Source organism: Sipha flava, unplaced genomic scaffold (genome assembly GCF_003268045.1).
Source record: "Sipha flava isolate LNK unplaced genomic scaffold, YSA_version1 222_pilon_pilon, whole genome shotgun sequence".
NCBI lineage: Eukaryota > Metazoa > Arthropoda > Insecta > Hemiptera > Aphididae > Sipha > Sipha flava.
In genome coordinates this window covers 562,930-580,801 of record NW_020272853.1, presented here as the reverse complement: position 1 = coordinate 580,801, position 17,872 = coordinate 562,930, and the positions used below count along the sequence as shown (strand labels likewise).

The window sequence follows — 17,872 nt, the reverse complement described above, 5'->3', positions numbered from 1 at the left end:
GAACACGGCTCCGTTGATTTTTATCTCTATTTGTTTTCCTATTGGATTTTCACTTATTGGAATTAATTTTTACTGTCAATCGAGTGTTTTTGTTTTTCATTAAAAAGAAATACCCATAAGACATATTAAGTATACGTAATTTTAAGTATACGCACAATGATTCCGATAATGTCAATTTAATGAAGCGAGATACGCAATGTACACCCTTTAATATACCAATATCCTGCTCAAACGTTAAATAAATGACGACTAATAAATAACTGTTGGTCTGATGTTATCGATGTACCTGCATTGTGTATATCAGTTGGTTTGGGAAAGTCATCCGTCTTAGGATAAACAATTACAGCTTTACGATTTGCCGTTTGAAACAATAGAGCCGGTGCTAGTTTTTACATTAGCAACTGGCGCAAAAATACATTATCGGAAAGTAAAGTATGAAACAATTAATTTTAGAATAATATGCCGATTCATCATCCTCTAGTAAAACTTGATAGCACCTACATGGATGCAGCCACTAGACTTCGCTGTAATCGTTCGCATGCAATTCGATAGAAACAGGCGTTTACGATAGTAAAAAAAAAAAAAAAATTAGTTATGTTGTTTCTAATAAAAATTTATAGTTGAAAAAGAACATTTACTGGCTGCACGCGTAACGTTGAGAGTGAATTCGTGTTCAACAAAATATAATACATAGGTTTGAGAATTAATTCCCCAAAGCATTCCTACCGTAGGAATAAACTTTTGTACATATCCGAGATCGCTATGTTGTAGTGAAGTTTAAAAATCAGACTTGCGATTTTTTAATGTTTATTCTGCAGGCTCGTTTTTATGAATTTGTTAAAGCACTATTTGGATAAATCATTATTCTACCGATCCCGAGTTGCGGAAAATGTTAATGGTCCATGGACATATTTCTTCTATTCTATCAGCTCATTACCTGTTAAAAACACTGAAAGGATTCTCGATCAATTAGCGTTTTTATTTTTTTTGTTTTCATTTATGCGATTCGCGTTATTTTTATTCTGTTTATTTTTCGTTATTTGGTTTTTTTTCTCTCGTCATATAGGGTCTATTTTCTTTTGTTCGGTATATAGCTCTGTGCTGCCGTTACGAACATTCACATTTCACATTGACCAGAATTACATACGCGCGCGTGCACACACACACATGGCCTTTATTAAACTTTTTTCTACGAATCGCTGTGAGTATGTATAAAAACTACAATATATTTCCGTAATAAAAAACACTTTAAACAAATCCCTTTACAAAATAATTCTGTTTATAAACACTGACCATATTTAAGGGCGATAAATAATGGAACGATACTGTTTTCGAAGTATTCCACTATTGTTTATGCACACTATATTATGGACTTGGAGAAACATAAATACTACAGTGTTCAACATTATTATGGTCTGTACAAATTTATCAAAATTTTAATTTTTAACTTATATGAACAACAGATTCGTTTGCTTTATTCTAGTACGCATTCATTGAATATTTTTTTCATCATTCCCATTCGAGGTGTACACTTTTTTTTCCTTAAAGCTATAATTTTCATCAGTTCAAATATTTATTGATACATGCAAATACACATGTTTTTTGTTCCTTACTTCATTCCTTGTAAATACGTCTTAGTAATTGTCACTTTAATATGAGGATAAAATATATAAACCGACCGTAAAAAATACTAGATAAAATTTAACTATATTTAAAATAAATATAAACCTACTGTTTTATACCATTACGTAGCGAAAATACTTTCAACATTAATGGTGGAGTGTTTACTGCATAACAATTTACTTCGCTGATACTAACTAATACTTTATTTTGCATGAATTATATTAGCAATCTTTTATTTTTATTTTTTTATTGCATTTAAAACAATGATTTATCAAATGTTCTTCAAATATCGAGTGATTAAAATGAAACAAATAACTTTCGATAAAATTTTATTCGATTTTACGTAATTACTACCACGTATCAATTTTACATTTTAATTGCTCACGTATATGCGTAAAAATAAACAGAGAAATTATTTTAATTACATTATAAAAAGTTATAGCCCTTCCTGATGTCATATGTCCATCCATACCGATGTAGGTGATCAGTCAATTGCAAATATTATTTAATACTTTTGTTAACTCATATTTCAACATTTATATTTATACTAATAACGTTCATATTAACTGTTTCAAATGTTATACCATAAAATAATATACTTATATGGGTATAATACGCTTATCATGAAATAACGAACGGCTTATTAGTTTTGAAACATCCACATTTTATTATAGGATGTTATTTATTTATTTTATTCAACTTAATAACTATGACAATAATACTTGACAAACTTAATTTTGAAACATCAAATCACCAAATTATATGTTTTCTGAGATATTTGAAGTTTTCCACATAATGTAAATTATGAATACTATATTATACAAGATACCATTTTACATATTCAAATAAATTTGATTATCACGGAATTGAGTGAACCAAATCTGTTAAGGAGTGAAATAATTATATATTAAACACTCAATTTTAGGAAATTCTGGACAAAATAATGTAATTATTATTTTTAAATGTATCTTGGTCATTATGAAATCCAATAAACTGTTTCGAAAACAATTATAAGTTTCGATCAAATATTGTTCAGTAATTTTTGTTTTTTAAAAAATTTTACTGAAGACATTTTTATCATTGCAAATTATTAAAAAAAGAAATGTGAATTCGTATTATAAATTTCTATTTCAATGCAACTTTTTACTATTTGATAAGAAGTAAATTTAATATAAAAATAATAACACGTATTTTATTCTTAATTATTTTAAGATTATCACAGTAATGAAATACGAGAGAAAATCTTTTAAAAAAATGTATAGATGTTGAAAACCATCTATTATTATTTTTATAATTATTAAATATCATGACGATGAAGAATCAGTAAGTAACTTTCGTAATTTTTAATCAACTCATTCAATTTTAATTAAAAGCGACGATATGGATTTTTGACGTTAAAATATTCATCAATAAAATAAATAAAATTAATATATTGATGCACTTATAAACAATTTAATGCATTGTTATCACTATGAAATATATAACATGTGTTACATTTCTGGCAAAATACTTTCATGGAAAACATAACTGTTAACAACGGTCAAACGATGCATAATGTTTATGGATAATTGCAATGGTATAGGATATGAGAGCTGATGAGTTTAAAATGTCCGATTTGAATAAAAAAAGTTACGCGTTCCCCGTAAAATTCACAAAATGTTCTCGCTCGATGCCATTATCAAAGGCACAAAACCTTCTCAGAACCGTTACAACAATACTGCTTATTTTGTGATGCAATATCAGTGGTGTGCATAAACCACTTCGCTTTGGTGAAAGTGATTATTAATGAATTGTTATTCGTAAACCGATTCGTTGAAAATACCCAAATGCACGTGAAACGCAATAATGTACGCGAAGAGTGCAGTATCGGATTTAAAAAAAAAAGTGAAGTGAATCCCAAACGAAGTTGTAGTATTCGGAACACACAGGATCCGAAAATTATTAAATAATATAATATCCAAAGGGAATACCGTCAATTGACTGTGTTTTTATTGATATTATGTTAGAATCAGATTGAACATAATCGAGTTGCTCCGCTGGAAAAACTATGATAAGTTTTTACTTATTAAAATAAGTTTTTAGAAGCTCGGCGTTTTAACAATGGTTACCAAGATTCAGGGATTCCCGGAGCAAAAGTATTCTGAACGAGCAGCGCGGAGCAAAGGATTATTGCAGAAAAAAAAAACAAACGAAGAAGAATAAAATGGATTTCCGTTTAAATCGAATCATAATATTATACTAATACAATATACATGTATCGAGTATCACGGTGATGGTGAGACGTTATCTCCCGTTACATTATATACGAATGCGGAACGACGTCCGTTTCCACGCCGTTTGCTCTCGTATGGAAATCGATCCTGGTGCACGGTTACTAAACAAATATATACATCTCGGGGTGTCAATCGCGTTCGAGATCGCCGGAGCACTCGAAAAGTCGTACCCGACAAGATTTACGGGTTCTCGGTCGAACGGTCTACCCGCGAGACTTCGTTGCTGGCACACCGATGCACCGGATCGATTTATCGTGATACAAGTACACCGGGCTTTTTCACCACGAACCGAGCGAAAAGTGATCGGAGAGATATACGATAGAATCGTGTCGCAGAAACGCCATCCTTTTCTCGAGGACGGGGTCTAAGTTGTCGACAACAGACGTAGAAGTACTACGAGCTTTGGTTTTTATTCCGAACGCCTAATCGTACGTAATAATGAAAATAATCGTAATAAAATCGTCGTCTCGGACGTCTCGAAAATGTTCCGAAAACACAGTAACGTCACTTGCGTGTTTCAATGGCTCTAAACTTCAGTTGTCGTCCTTTGTTCGTTAAAAAAAATATATATACCGTACCCGCGGGTAGGCACATTGTATCGCCGACGAGATTCGCAGAGTAAAAAATCGCACGCAAACGTTATTCTTCCGCAGTGCACCTAATCTCGAAAATCACTTCCGGGCCATTTACTCGTGGTTGCACGTATACGCACGAGTTACGGTCAAGAGCATCTGTGCACCGTTCGGATTCGCGCTCAAACTTTTTAACGTTCGATATTTTTTGATTATCTCACCCATCACTTTTTTCGGTAAAAGCCATTTGGACGGATGATTCAAAAATCGGATAAAACGTTAAAATCCACCGATGCACGGGGCTTTTAAACGATTTCGTTCGTTTGTTTGAAATTGATGAACAAAAGTCTAATTCAATCGTTTCATCGGACGACATAGATGTTGTGTATCTATATTTTTCTCCTGCACTACGTGACGACATCAAGATAGGAGCTTTGTTTGCGTTTCCGAAAGCTGCGTTTATTACTTAAAAATAAATTATACTGCGATGTTCTTACTTTTCGTGTTACAAGCACGTGCAATATTAAATGACCACGGTATTCGTTCCTACAATATTCCCCCGGCACCCGGTTCTGTCCCTCCCTTTCCACCGACCCAAGAGAACATATCCTCATCTCCAAACAAACCTCGTGCGATGCGTCCATCGAATGTACCGCAGTGTTCGTCGCCCGGGTACACACCAGGAAAACCGGAAACGGAACGACACCGACAAAAAAAATAAAATAAACGAATAAAAAAAGAAAAAAAAAAGGATACCGACAACGTTTACGATTGCTTCCGCGAACGCGACAACCGACCCACTCTCGCCACGACCGTTACGTTAAGACTGGCGAACGGGCGGACTTGCGGAGTGCGAGCACATGGTCCCGTCGAACGGGCGCGCGAGCATGCGCGACTGGCGCCCGGCCCTAGTACAGCGGAGTGTATCCGAGTGTATTTGCTCGTCCCTACGCATTCCTCTGTGCGTGTGCGTGCGCGTTCCCGCCTCGTGTTAAGGGTAAAAACAAAGAAAAATGCAAAGGAAAAAACTGCCGTAATAACAATTTGAGACCGACGAGCAAATGGATGGACACCGTCTTGCGCACCAGATCGGGGAAATGTAATAACAATAATGTCGCGCGTATGAAAAATTCAAATGCGAAATTTCCCGCGCGCCCCCGAACCCGGGAGTAAGACGGCCGGTCGAGCGTTCGCGTATTTCGCTATTTATATCTTTACGAACGAGACAACAACGAGTGGTCTGTGTCGAACGACGACAATGAAAGATGGAAATCGGGTTTTGAAAAGAATCTGATGTACTTACGTACACCGTTTACTTTACCGAACCATTATCGAACCCGGTTGTCTCATGGAGGAACGTTACCTGAAAGTCACGCGTGTTATCAACAACGTTGTTGCGTGCAAGTTTTCTTCGGGAAACAATAAAACTCCATAGTAACACCCGACCACCCGGCTACAATAAGGCTTACGTGGATCGCTTGTGAGCGTTGACGAATATTGTACACATCCGTTAAAAAAACCTGTCCAGTCGCTGACTGACAGTCAGTAATGAGGTATTTGCGCGGTCAAGCCCGGATTAAGGGTCAATTGGACCCGACCCCAGGACACCATACACTTAGTAAGCCCCCTTTTAACTTGAACTTAATAATAATTATCTCATTACATATTAATTCTACATATTCTACATATTTCAATTTTAATATTCTACATATTGATCCTTGGTTATCCAAGGAGCTAAAACAAATATTATTTTTAAAAAAGAAAGCACACCTTAAATTTAAAGCGTCTTCTAATGTTTGTGACTATAGAACATTTTTTCTACTTCGTGCAAAATTTAAATACGAGTCAAAAAAATGTTTGCCTAGCTATACTAAAAGCGCAAAACAATTATTAAAAAAGAATCCCTGTAATTACTGGAAGTTCATTAATTCTAATTGCTCTGATAATGATATTCCTAAACAGTTATCCTTCAATGGATCTGTCTCATCGGATAAACAGGGAGCTGCTGATCTATTAGCCTCTTACTTCTCATCTGTGTACTTAAATGATCAGTCTGTACTTAATCTCGATGACTTAAATATTCCAACATTCGATCTACCTAATAATATTTCCATCAGTGTTGATGATGCCTATCTGCATTTCATAGCTTACCGTCCGTTGGTCCTGATGGCCCCCGGTGAGTTTTTGTTCCAGTTGAAATTTATTATCTCTTATACTCTATGGCTTATCCTTAAATATATCTAAATGTAAAATTTCAACTTACACACGTAGTCGTTCACCAATAATTAATTCCTATAATATTTTAGGTTCTGAAATTTTGCGTGCTAATGAATCTGTTATTGATTTTGGTTTCAAACTTACCAGCTCACTTGATCCACGACCACATATTGACATGGTATGTTGTAAGGCATTGAAAATTCTTGGATTTATCAACAGGCTGGCTAGGGATTTTAAACTAGATTCGTCATTTAAACTACTTAGTTGTACTTAAATACAACCTATATTAGAATACGGCGTAGTTGTTTGGAGTCCTTTTACTGCTAATGACTCTCTCCAACTTGAAAGAGTTCAGCGCCGGTTTCTTTGTTTTGCTGGTTTCTTATTAGGCATTGAACACCCTCCACATGATTATTCAGTTGTCGCTGCTAAATTAGATCTTGTTTCATTAGCTGGACGCAGGTGAATGCTTTTCGTAAAATTTCTAAAAGGACTGTTGTTTGGTCAAGTCGATTCATCTGATTTATTATCCTTACTCAATTTCAAGATCCCTCCCCGTCAAAACCGTTCTAGTATTCCTTTTTATGTCTCTTTATATTCGAGCAACTATATGAAAAATGAGCCTATTAGGCGTTGACAGCCAATGAGGACCCCTCTATAGATCTTTAATTTTAAAATTTGTTAATCTTTTTTTTTTTTTAATATTAATCTACTTTAATAACTTAAATTTAATTAACCTTATTTGTCATTATTTGTAAATTAAATTTTGTACTCTGTTATGAATGTTATTGTAATTATGTAATTTGTATAAATTTTAAAAAGGGTTTCAAACCCGTTTATTATTATAAAATAAATATTAAGGACTGTATATTATTATTTATTATATAAGCTTATACTATAAAAAAATATATATATACAAAACAGATAAATGTATGTAATAATTTAGGTATTATACATAATATATAAAAATAACACACTTTATAGATTAATAGAACTATAAGTTAAATTTATTTTTGAAAACTGCTTTGAACACGTTAAAAAATATATTTTGGGGATAAAGATAGGCCCCGAAACCGTGCCTCCCTTGTCACCCCTTAATCTGGGCTTTTGGGCGGTTCGACCCCAAGAAACTTATTCGGTGAACGGCATACGCGCACGGTCAATGCGTTCCCGGTGAAACGACGCGTGGTCGATAATGTTGTTTTTAAAATCTCGCAAAACTCCGAATCCACTGGTCACTAAATATTAAACAGCTTGGACCGGTGTTGGCGTCAGCACATACACGTATGTATAACGGTTCAGGCGCACTTCAGCGAACCAAACGTCTTTTAGCGATTACATTTCTTCCACGGTACCTATTGCGTCGTGGGATGCTTTGACCTAAAATTCCAATCCCAGCGATTAAAATAATATTGTTTCACGCAGAAACGAGCAGTTCTGTATGTACCGAAGTTACCGGGATCATAACGACCCATATTAGTGTAGGTTGTGTGTAAATACGATCCACTATATACGTAAGACACACATAATACACACATATATATATATATATATACCATAAATATGTAACATTAACTTAATGCATGGTACGAACGGTATAAACCAACAAAACCGATTGCAACTACACTTGCAAATACGAATCCAACGAATTTATTAAACTCTGTAGTCTTAAGTTAACTACAGTTTTAATTTGATATAAGTCAACTGTCGTAAACACTCTATCCGAATTGTTGTTAAAGGTTAATGAAGGAGTTAACTTTGCAGTCTTCGGTATAAAAAAAAATTTAATATAATACTTCGTTCGCGGCTGTTGATCTATTAATCGCTATATATAAGTATCATTGAATTATAATTTGAGTTGTTTAGTTTATTAAACGAGTTATAAGTGTTAAACAAAGATAATCGACTACCTATTTGAAATGTCAGTGTTAATTAGTTTACTTTGAGACGAAGTTGTTTAAGTTCTCAACTACAAATTAAATGATACCAGCACTCCTGTACATTTACCATATTGTTAATATAAAACTGATCCGTATCATTACCAGTATTAAGATCAGATAAATATAAAGATAATATGATGACAATTTATCTAGATAAAGATTGAGGATAAATACATTATTATCTAGGTAAAAAAAAATAAATTTGTGTTGTACTTTGAAGTTTAACTTTTTGAGAGTACACCTCAGATACTAGTATACTATATAGTATTTCAATATTATTTAAACGCCGTTTATATTTTTAAATTAATGTCGGTATTAGACATTATTATTAATCAGTACACAACAAGTGTAAATTAAATAACATTTTAAAAATGAAGTGTAAATATTAAAAAAAAATATATTAAACATGTTACATGTCACGTTAATTTATGATTTTTGTAAACTTTCATAACAGTTTCAGAACGTATTTAAATTTATATTAGTAAACACTCAATTGGTATTTGGTAAGATACTTGTAATACTATGTGCATTATCATAGGCGTGTGCAGGATTTTGTGTCTGGTGCAGCGTACATTTTTAACCAGCTCTAAAAAACAATAAGAAGCCCTCTTATTTCCTTTATATAGCCTCTCCACCCCAATCAACGCCTACGAATTACATATAGGTAGATACAACTTTATAAAATGAAATTACTTACCTGCTATTAATTCTTTTATTTCAGATTTTTTTTTTCAAATCAAAAAAAAAAAAATTTTATCTTGTGGCACTTTTTACTAGTATTCAATAGTAAAAATCTTTGTTTTGCACGAACTTTTTCCTGACCACCGATTCGTTTACTTGACATGGCTATAACTAACAGAACATTAAAACGAGTTCCGATTTGAAATTTGAATAAAACTGCAGACTGCAATGACAGTGAAATATCGATGATAAATTAAAAATATAATAGTCGATTAGGTTATGTGATAACTGATTACTAACTATCCGTTCTTGTATAACCGTTTTTGAATAGTTAATGTCCTATTGTCATTATGATTGTATCTATATCTATAAACTGTAATCTAGTGTGTACGTCGAATTTCTCCAATAATGCCCATCTATTTTAAACTTGTATTGATAAAATTTTATTATTATTTTTCATTTGAATAACATTGAGCATTTAGATTTTAATTTAATTATAAACTTAATATGTTTAAAATGATTTAATCTATGTATATATTTCAAATAAATATCTACCAGCCCACTAAATCCAAAATAAATTGTCAAGTCCAGCGAAAGCAGCCATTCGCTGCACCCGTGCTTACGCATATGTGTATTATTATAAATACAGCAAGTAAAAGAACATTTTATTTTATGTTAAAAATAATAATATGACCCGATTAAATAACATAGCTCTGACTGGGTAGCTCACCAGTAATTATTACTAATAAATAATTATAGTCAAATTTCCATTAGTTTACCAGCTAACCGCCCACCAACATAACTTAACAATATTTACTTATAGTTTAATAATATAAAATATTATTTTTTAATTTATGTTACGTGGATCATTTGACAATTCCATTTTTAAGTATCAATTATCAATAAAATAAATTGAAAAGGCAAATTTGTTTTTTTTTTTTTTGTGTACAGTTGAATTTATCTAGATCAATTTTGCATCCAAGATAATTATTTATATAACATGCAACTATTTATCTAGAAAAGTCCAAAAAAAAAGTTGCCCGCGCACCATAGCCATATATTTCATAGCCATACGAATTTCAAAATTTGTATGGATCGAGTACAAAAAACCACGAGATCGAAATAGCCGTCAACTGCCGCGGCACGTCGAATCGGGTTTGAAAATCACGATCCGATATCGGTGAGAGATCGTGGCTTTCGGGAAACGGGCACGGACGGCAATAACTAAACGTCGAACGAAATTTATTTTTAATTTTTTTCATCTCCTAACGCGGGGGTTTTCAGGGAAATCTATCAAAGTCCACGAGAAGGCAACAGTGTTGACGTGTTGCCGACATCAACGATCCGATACCCCAACTTCGGTTACGATCGTCGGCTACGTTACTATTTGTGCAAATCGTGTCTCCGTGCAGATCCGCCGCTGCTCGAAGCCGCGCAAGATTAGTCCTTAGAACTCGAGACTACCGCGGCCGCGGATAAACGATATCCGTCCATATCGGATGCGAGACAATAGTAACGGACTCAACGTTGGTAGGTGATGACATATGCAGGGGCAGAACTAGAGGGTAGAAGACGAGAATTCGTCTCCGAGCGTGAAATTTTAGATAGTGTAATTTTTGTAATTATTAACAACTAATTTGATATTTTTAACTTTGTTAAATACTGATATTAGGTTAAAAATCAATAAGTATGATTGTATATTAATTATTAGAAAAAAATTTTCTAGAAGAGTATTTGATTATTGGTCTATGATAGGGCCCTATTTCAACATTTTCTCCAGGCATAAAAATTCCTAGTTCCACCTCTATACATATGTACGTGTCTCGAACGTTCCGAGCACGGCAGTAGCACCTGCTACGGTCGACGATTCGTGCCGTGCGTACACAGGCGGGCTTTCCTCGGTCGATGCCGATCATAAATTACAACTTTTCACGTTTACCGCTAGTATGAGTTTTTTGTGCCTTATCGAACATTAACAAAACGATTTTCGACGGACTCACTGTCTAAGCTCCGTCATGGTTTAACCGAATGAAAGTTGCTAACACGCCACGTGACCTACAACAGTCTCTCGGCCTTGGGTCCCTCGTAAACAAGGTTTAGACTTGATTCCAAAAGTAGATTTCTGGCAATAGAATATCATATTGATTAACATAAGTCGAAAGTAGAAAAAAATTAAAATAAATAAAATTATAATCAATTGCGAAAAGACAATTTTACCGAAATCCAATTGCCATTTTTGACGTGTGTGATCGTACGACTGTCATAACGTCCTGTTTTTGCATCTTCGTCCCATTGTTTCCAGGAACATTTTTAGAATATACAAGTAGTAAAATATAACGATAGTCAATTTTAATTTAAATTGATTGTTTCTATTATATTTAACTGTTATGTGCGCGTGTAACGTATATACTGCATGGTTGACGTTGAACGGAATCGGAACTGTATGACTTATCGGAATATAACTATACTAATAATTATAAAATACCTATTGTGACAAACAATGTAACAATATGGATGTGTCAACCTAATGTAGGTATTTTATAACAGCGCGTCCAGCGCTAACAAAAAATTATTTTCATAATTCATTACTTTGTGGTATTACAGTAATTGTCAACCGTTTTCTTTACGTGAACGCTTCTTTTTTTTATATATATATATAGGTATATATATATTTAAAAAAAAAAAAAGTTGTTTTTAATGTAATATAATTTTTTGTATCTTAAAATCATAATAGCACATAGTTTTGTTAATAATTATTAAATTTAAAAAAATTATTTTTAATCAAAATTATTTTCTTTTTGTGTTCTGGTTTGCCTAGAAAAATATAAGGTCACCTTACGTATGACCGGTGAAATTCACGAAACCATAATTACAAAATTATTTTGAGTAACGTTTTAATTTTAAAGCTACCGCGACAACGGAAATAATCGCTCGTCCGAACAACAAAATCACTGCCGGTCCGGGTCGTCCGGCGTAAAATCACCTCTCGCACGCCCCCAATCGGCCGAAACGTGTAAAAGCAAGATTAATGTCTGACATTATAATCTGTATAAAACCGACCAAGAGTGCAGTTACTACGTACCAATGACAGTTTTTAGTTCGCATAACTCTTTCACTCGGTGTCAAAACAAAAAAAAGAAACAAAAACAAAATGACAAACACGACGCTAATTTATTCTTGTTACACTTCGGGTTAGTAAATGCAAAGTACTCTAAATTTCCTACAAACACTTTGAGAAAAAAAAAACCTCAGACCTCACAATTCAAGGATATTATTTATAAAGTAGCTCAATTCGCTGTACTGTTTATTTGTTTTTAGATTTTTTAAAAAAAAAAAAAAAAACAACTCTAAAACCAACCGCTAGGTCTTCACACGTCACATACGCTACGTTCGACACGGGTTGGGCGAAATATTTTAATAGTGACGTACGACCACCGTCTAGACGCGGAGAGTATTATAGAAATTAATTAACATCCGCCTAAGTTCTGTCGATATTCAGTTATTTCATTCGTAAATAATTCGATAATTCACCGACTTTTCTTTAACATCAGCTGTGCACGCTACTACTATTTGTAGGCGGAAGCTGACGCTGGTGTCGGTAATTAATTCTACCGACTTGTAATTCCTCTTTAGTATAGTTTTTTTTTAATTTTGTTTTTTTTTTTTCATCAGAGAGATGCATTTTTAGAGGACTTTTGGAAAAACCGATTAAAAATACATATACCCCCACACCGGAAAGTATATAATATATAAAATATATCGATGGGGTGAGAGCACTGCGACCGCCGCCTTTGTAATTCGTTTTGCATTTTACTACGTGTGATGCGGAATAATGACTTGCCCCGTCTTTTTTCCGTCTGGGATGATAACAATAAATTTAAATAATGGTTGTGAGTTTTATGATATTTTTCCCCCTCTCGTTACCATCTGCGTGGAAAATTATTTTTTCTTTTATAAATATACTCCAAATTTGCATGATATTATGCGGGGCTTTTTTCCCGCTTAGTCTTATATGCCAATTTCGCGCATATTGTGCTTGGTGAAAGGGTTACATTGAAAATAAAAACTAACCGAAACAATCAAATTACGTTTAATATCCAACGATTCCGTTTAAAAATCAATTATACATGGCACGCAGTAACAAAATCGAAAAAAATTAAGTTATACTTGTATTTTACAAGAATTCCAACGTTGATTTATAAAATAAACGTATTATATAATTATTATATAATTTATATAATAATTTATATTTATAATATAAATTTACGCAGTAAATTTAGGCACAATTATTTGGTCGTTTTGAATCGTCTGTTTACAAGGAGTGAAACGGTATACTAACGTTGTACAATACTAGCCGTATTTATGCGTACATAAAATGTAGTCCAAATATTACTATATCATGTTTGTACATAATAATAATAATAATAATAATTTATTTTCGTTGATATACGAAGCCGATAAAAACTCCGTGAATCGAATAAAGCTTAAAACCGCGCACGAGTTAGTTCCGTAACAAAACAACAGATATTTTATGATTGTGATTCTCACATTTCGGAAAATATTACAATAAACACATTGAATTCATCATATTATTTCACAGTACAGTTATATTTATATATATATGTTGATTGTTTTAAATCAAGAGCACGTTTTGCTTTCCAGAAACGACTCGAAAAACACTAGCGCGATCATCTTACTTGAATCACATTGCATATTGCGAAACGTGTTTACCGACAATTCAACGGAAAATCCCTCGCAACAATAATTGTTCTTTATTTGTAGATGTCAACAAAACAACGCGTACACTGTAAACAAATCGAATTAAACCTTTATTTATTTATCGTACGTTACTTAAAAAAAAAAAAAAAGAAAAAAGAAAAAAAACAGCAAGATATGTCAACACGTTGCACTAAATATATATTTTTACGGCGAAAACAGTTTCTGAAAAAAACAATAAAATCCTAAAACGATTCGGGCTGTTGTTGTTTTTACATTGTCGCGGTAACTCAATAATATTCCGTGATGATGAACTACATTCAACAGACGTACTGGACCGAGTTCAGATAGGATAGGCGGCTGTAACGGACTCATACCTACGTCTTACCATGTAGAAGTATTATTATTGTTTTTCTTTTTAATTTATGGATAATTACTGTTTCAAATTTAACTCAATATATTTCTTTTTCAGAGAAAATGCATTTATACACGATACGTGACGATTACAACAATATGTTTTTACGCGAAACATCTTTACGCTAATACTTTTTAATCAGCGACGATCAAGACACGATTTGAATAATATAATTTTCATTGAACATCGAGTTGCTTTCTGAAACATACGTTTTCCTCGTTGTAGCTCAGCTCCACGATGGTACTACGCATGCAGATACTTTTGCAAATTGTTTATGCGCAGTCAATTTAGTCATTATTTCCCGTTTTTTTTTCGTCGTGTTCTCGCGAAATCACCCCAGCGGGCCACTTCCACGGCGGATTTGAATTCCAGGGTTCACGTATAGAGATCCCGTCGACCCACCCACGGAGCCACGGCTACCCGACAAACAGTTTACAATGTTTTTATTTTCCCCCTGCTTTCCTTCCTACTTCCCCTACAAAATACAAATAGGAATTTCATATGCGGATCCTGTACTGTTATGGTGTGTTGCTGTACCTGGTATTATAATCACTAACTACGTTCAAAGCGATTGAAACGGAACGTTGCAAATGTTTCCGAAGCCCATGTGCCACCGGATCAGCCAGAATACCAGGACACGGTGCACAAGACGGACGCGTTGAATTTTTCAACGTTTGGGTGCAACTGAAACGACAATACACCCATCATGAAAAATGCATTAAAAAATCAGGGTTTGCTGCATGGACACTGAAAATCGGGTACGAACCAGCTACAAACATAATACAAAAAAAAGACTCCTAATTCGATTTTTAATATTCCAATGCGGTGGGGTGCCAAAGAAATGTACGTATTGCACGTGTCGTGGTGTTCGGGTAAACGACGTTGCTTCAAGTGGTTTATTTTTTAGCGTACGGTTTTTTTTTCACCCGTACTCCGAAAAAACTATCAAAGACGCTGCCCAGATCTTTCAACGCACTCACGCCAAATTAGTCGATTCATGAACCCCCGACGAATTTCGACGTAATATGGTCGCAAAATATCCGCGTCACGCGTGTACGCAAAACGGTTTCAACGGTAATCGGATTCACATATAGCCATACCGGCACCAATTGTTTGTCAAAAACGGTTATAATCAAAACGCGAAACGCATTTGTTTTTCGTTCGATCACACCTGAAACTGTGAGTACGGTGTAAAAAAATTGCAGAACACGTACCATCACGTCGATTATTTTTCCCGAAGAAATACGAACGTCCGGTTTACTGTTTCTTTTGGAAGGAACAAAAAGTATTATTATTGATTTCGATCAATGGATGTAGAGCTCGAATACTGCGGTTTTCGACGGACTTGAACTACATTGCGTCGTTAGTGTGACTTGTATAGTAACAAACCATTCAAGCAAACTCAAACTATATTGAATTGAAAATTTTAAAATTACCCATGAAATACAATAAAAGCGTTAAATTGTATAACTCGCCTAGAGACGTGTTAAAAAAAAAATGTTTTTAGAAGTGCTAGAGAATTTCCTCTTAACAACATTTCACAATTCACCCGATCAAAAACAAAAATCAAAATTTTAGTAAACAATTTTTATTTTTATTGGATAACTATAGCTCTTTTTTACAAAACTATTGAAATTATTAATAGGTTTACTACATAACATGAACAATTTGAAACTAATAATTCATAAAACAATGATAGTATGAGCTTTTGCAATTTATATTTTATAGGGTTAGCAGGGTTAAAGACTTGGCATTTTTTCTGAAATCACGGGGGTGGAGGGCTATGGTCCCCATAAATATGCCCATGAACTCACCGTTCTTCACCAACGACGACCGTTCGGAAAATGATGGATATGGACAAACCGAAACTCGCCGTTCGAAAAGGTTTTTAAACGATAGTTGCAACACGTTCCATAGCGTTTAAATATTTAAATATTAAACTACTCGAAGCGTTGGGCGATTTTACCGATACGTAGTAAACGGAATTATAATGTGGAATAATCAGACAAGAGAATGTTTCAGTAATCGTAGTTCGTGTGTAACGAGCGAATACGCATTGGCACTGTAACCAATTGAGTCTAAAACTCTCGCCAATGATGATGTATGTAGCGGCGCGATAACGCAATTACGCACCATTGTAGTACATACTTCAGGAGTTTGACGTACAGTATTTTCCCGATTTCTTCGTAATTAATTTCGAATAAGAACTCATCTTATTAGATATCGCATTCGATTTACCTTCCGTACTACATTGTGTTCGGGTCTTCGTAGTTTCGAATTTTTTAAAAGAATAATTAAAAACTTTTTTTTTTTCGCACTTCAAAACCGTATAGATGAAACTAAAACAATTTGTTCTCAGATCGTTACGCGTCGGCGAATCATAATAACAAGCAACTGTACACCTACGTACGTATATATAATTATCGAGACGCAAACTATATCTTAAAAGTGATCAGATTCGTTCGGGCAAACAAAAGTGTTTTATGGTATAAACATGTGTACAATTAATCATTCGTACCGTTTTCAGTTTTTTTTTTTTTTTTAACAATAAGCGTTAAAAATACACCGAGCGTTGTTTAAAAACGGTAATTTTCTTTGTTCGTGTTGCAGACGCGACGCAAAATGCAACCGCATCGATAAACGCACGTCGCGGTACTTGATACCGTCACCGCCGGCTGCTACCACCACTTGTAAGTGAATCATAACACTATCATATTCTGCGCACCTACGTATTTTTAACATTATTACCGTTTTCAACGTAATTTAAATGCACGGTTTTAACAGTTGGTCATATTCTTAAATTATCGTTTTACTTGATTATATGCGATATTTTACATTGTACGCAAATTGTAGACCAACTTCGAGTAAAGTTTTAGATTTATTTATTAAGTTTCGTGGGGGTTAAACGATTTTGTAGTTTGGTTCAGTGCCGTTACAAGGAAAAATTGTACAGCATAACATTCACTTTGTTTGCGTTATTGTACGCCTATCGTTTGACTACTTGAATATTATGAATAGTAGTGCGAGTGGCGCGGAAATTATACCGTAATATCGTACGGTACGCTGAAATTGCATTCAGTTGTACCGAATATCGCGTAATGCGAATAACAGCAAAACGAACGTTGTGCGTATTATTATTTCGTAAATCGTGTAATACGAAAACTGGTATACGACCGCGGAACAAATAATAGTTATTGCGCTGCTCGTACAAATCTTACTAGTATTGTCACTGTATTAGATTTCCTTTGCACTACCGTTTTGAATATTTATAATGACGGTGTAGTAATAAAAACGACAGTGCACACGAAACCGATTTATGGCGAAAGATTAGATTGTAATTACGTGTTCCATGCACACAACGACGACGATGACTTTCCGATAAACGTAACATATCTGAAACGTATGTAATTGACCGCGTGTTGCGCGGCGCATCTT

General features: G+C 34.1%; 1 protein-coding gene across 1 annotated transcript in view; it reads right to left on the bottom strand.

The window, feature by feature from the left end:
* The window catches only part of LOC112683244, a 102,950-nt gene extending 97,635 nt beyond the window's left edge, over window positions 1-5,315 (bottom strand). Inside the window, exon 1 of the mRNA XM_025554162.1 lies at window positions 5,095-5,315. The gene's annotated coding sequence lies outside the window, so the exon portion shown is untranslated. The remainder of the gene's footprint in view (window positions 1-5,094) is intronic.
* Window positions 5,316-17,872: the final 12,557 nt, after the last annotated feature.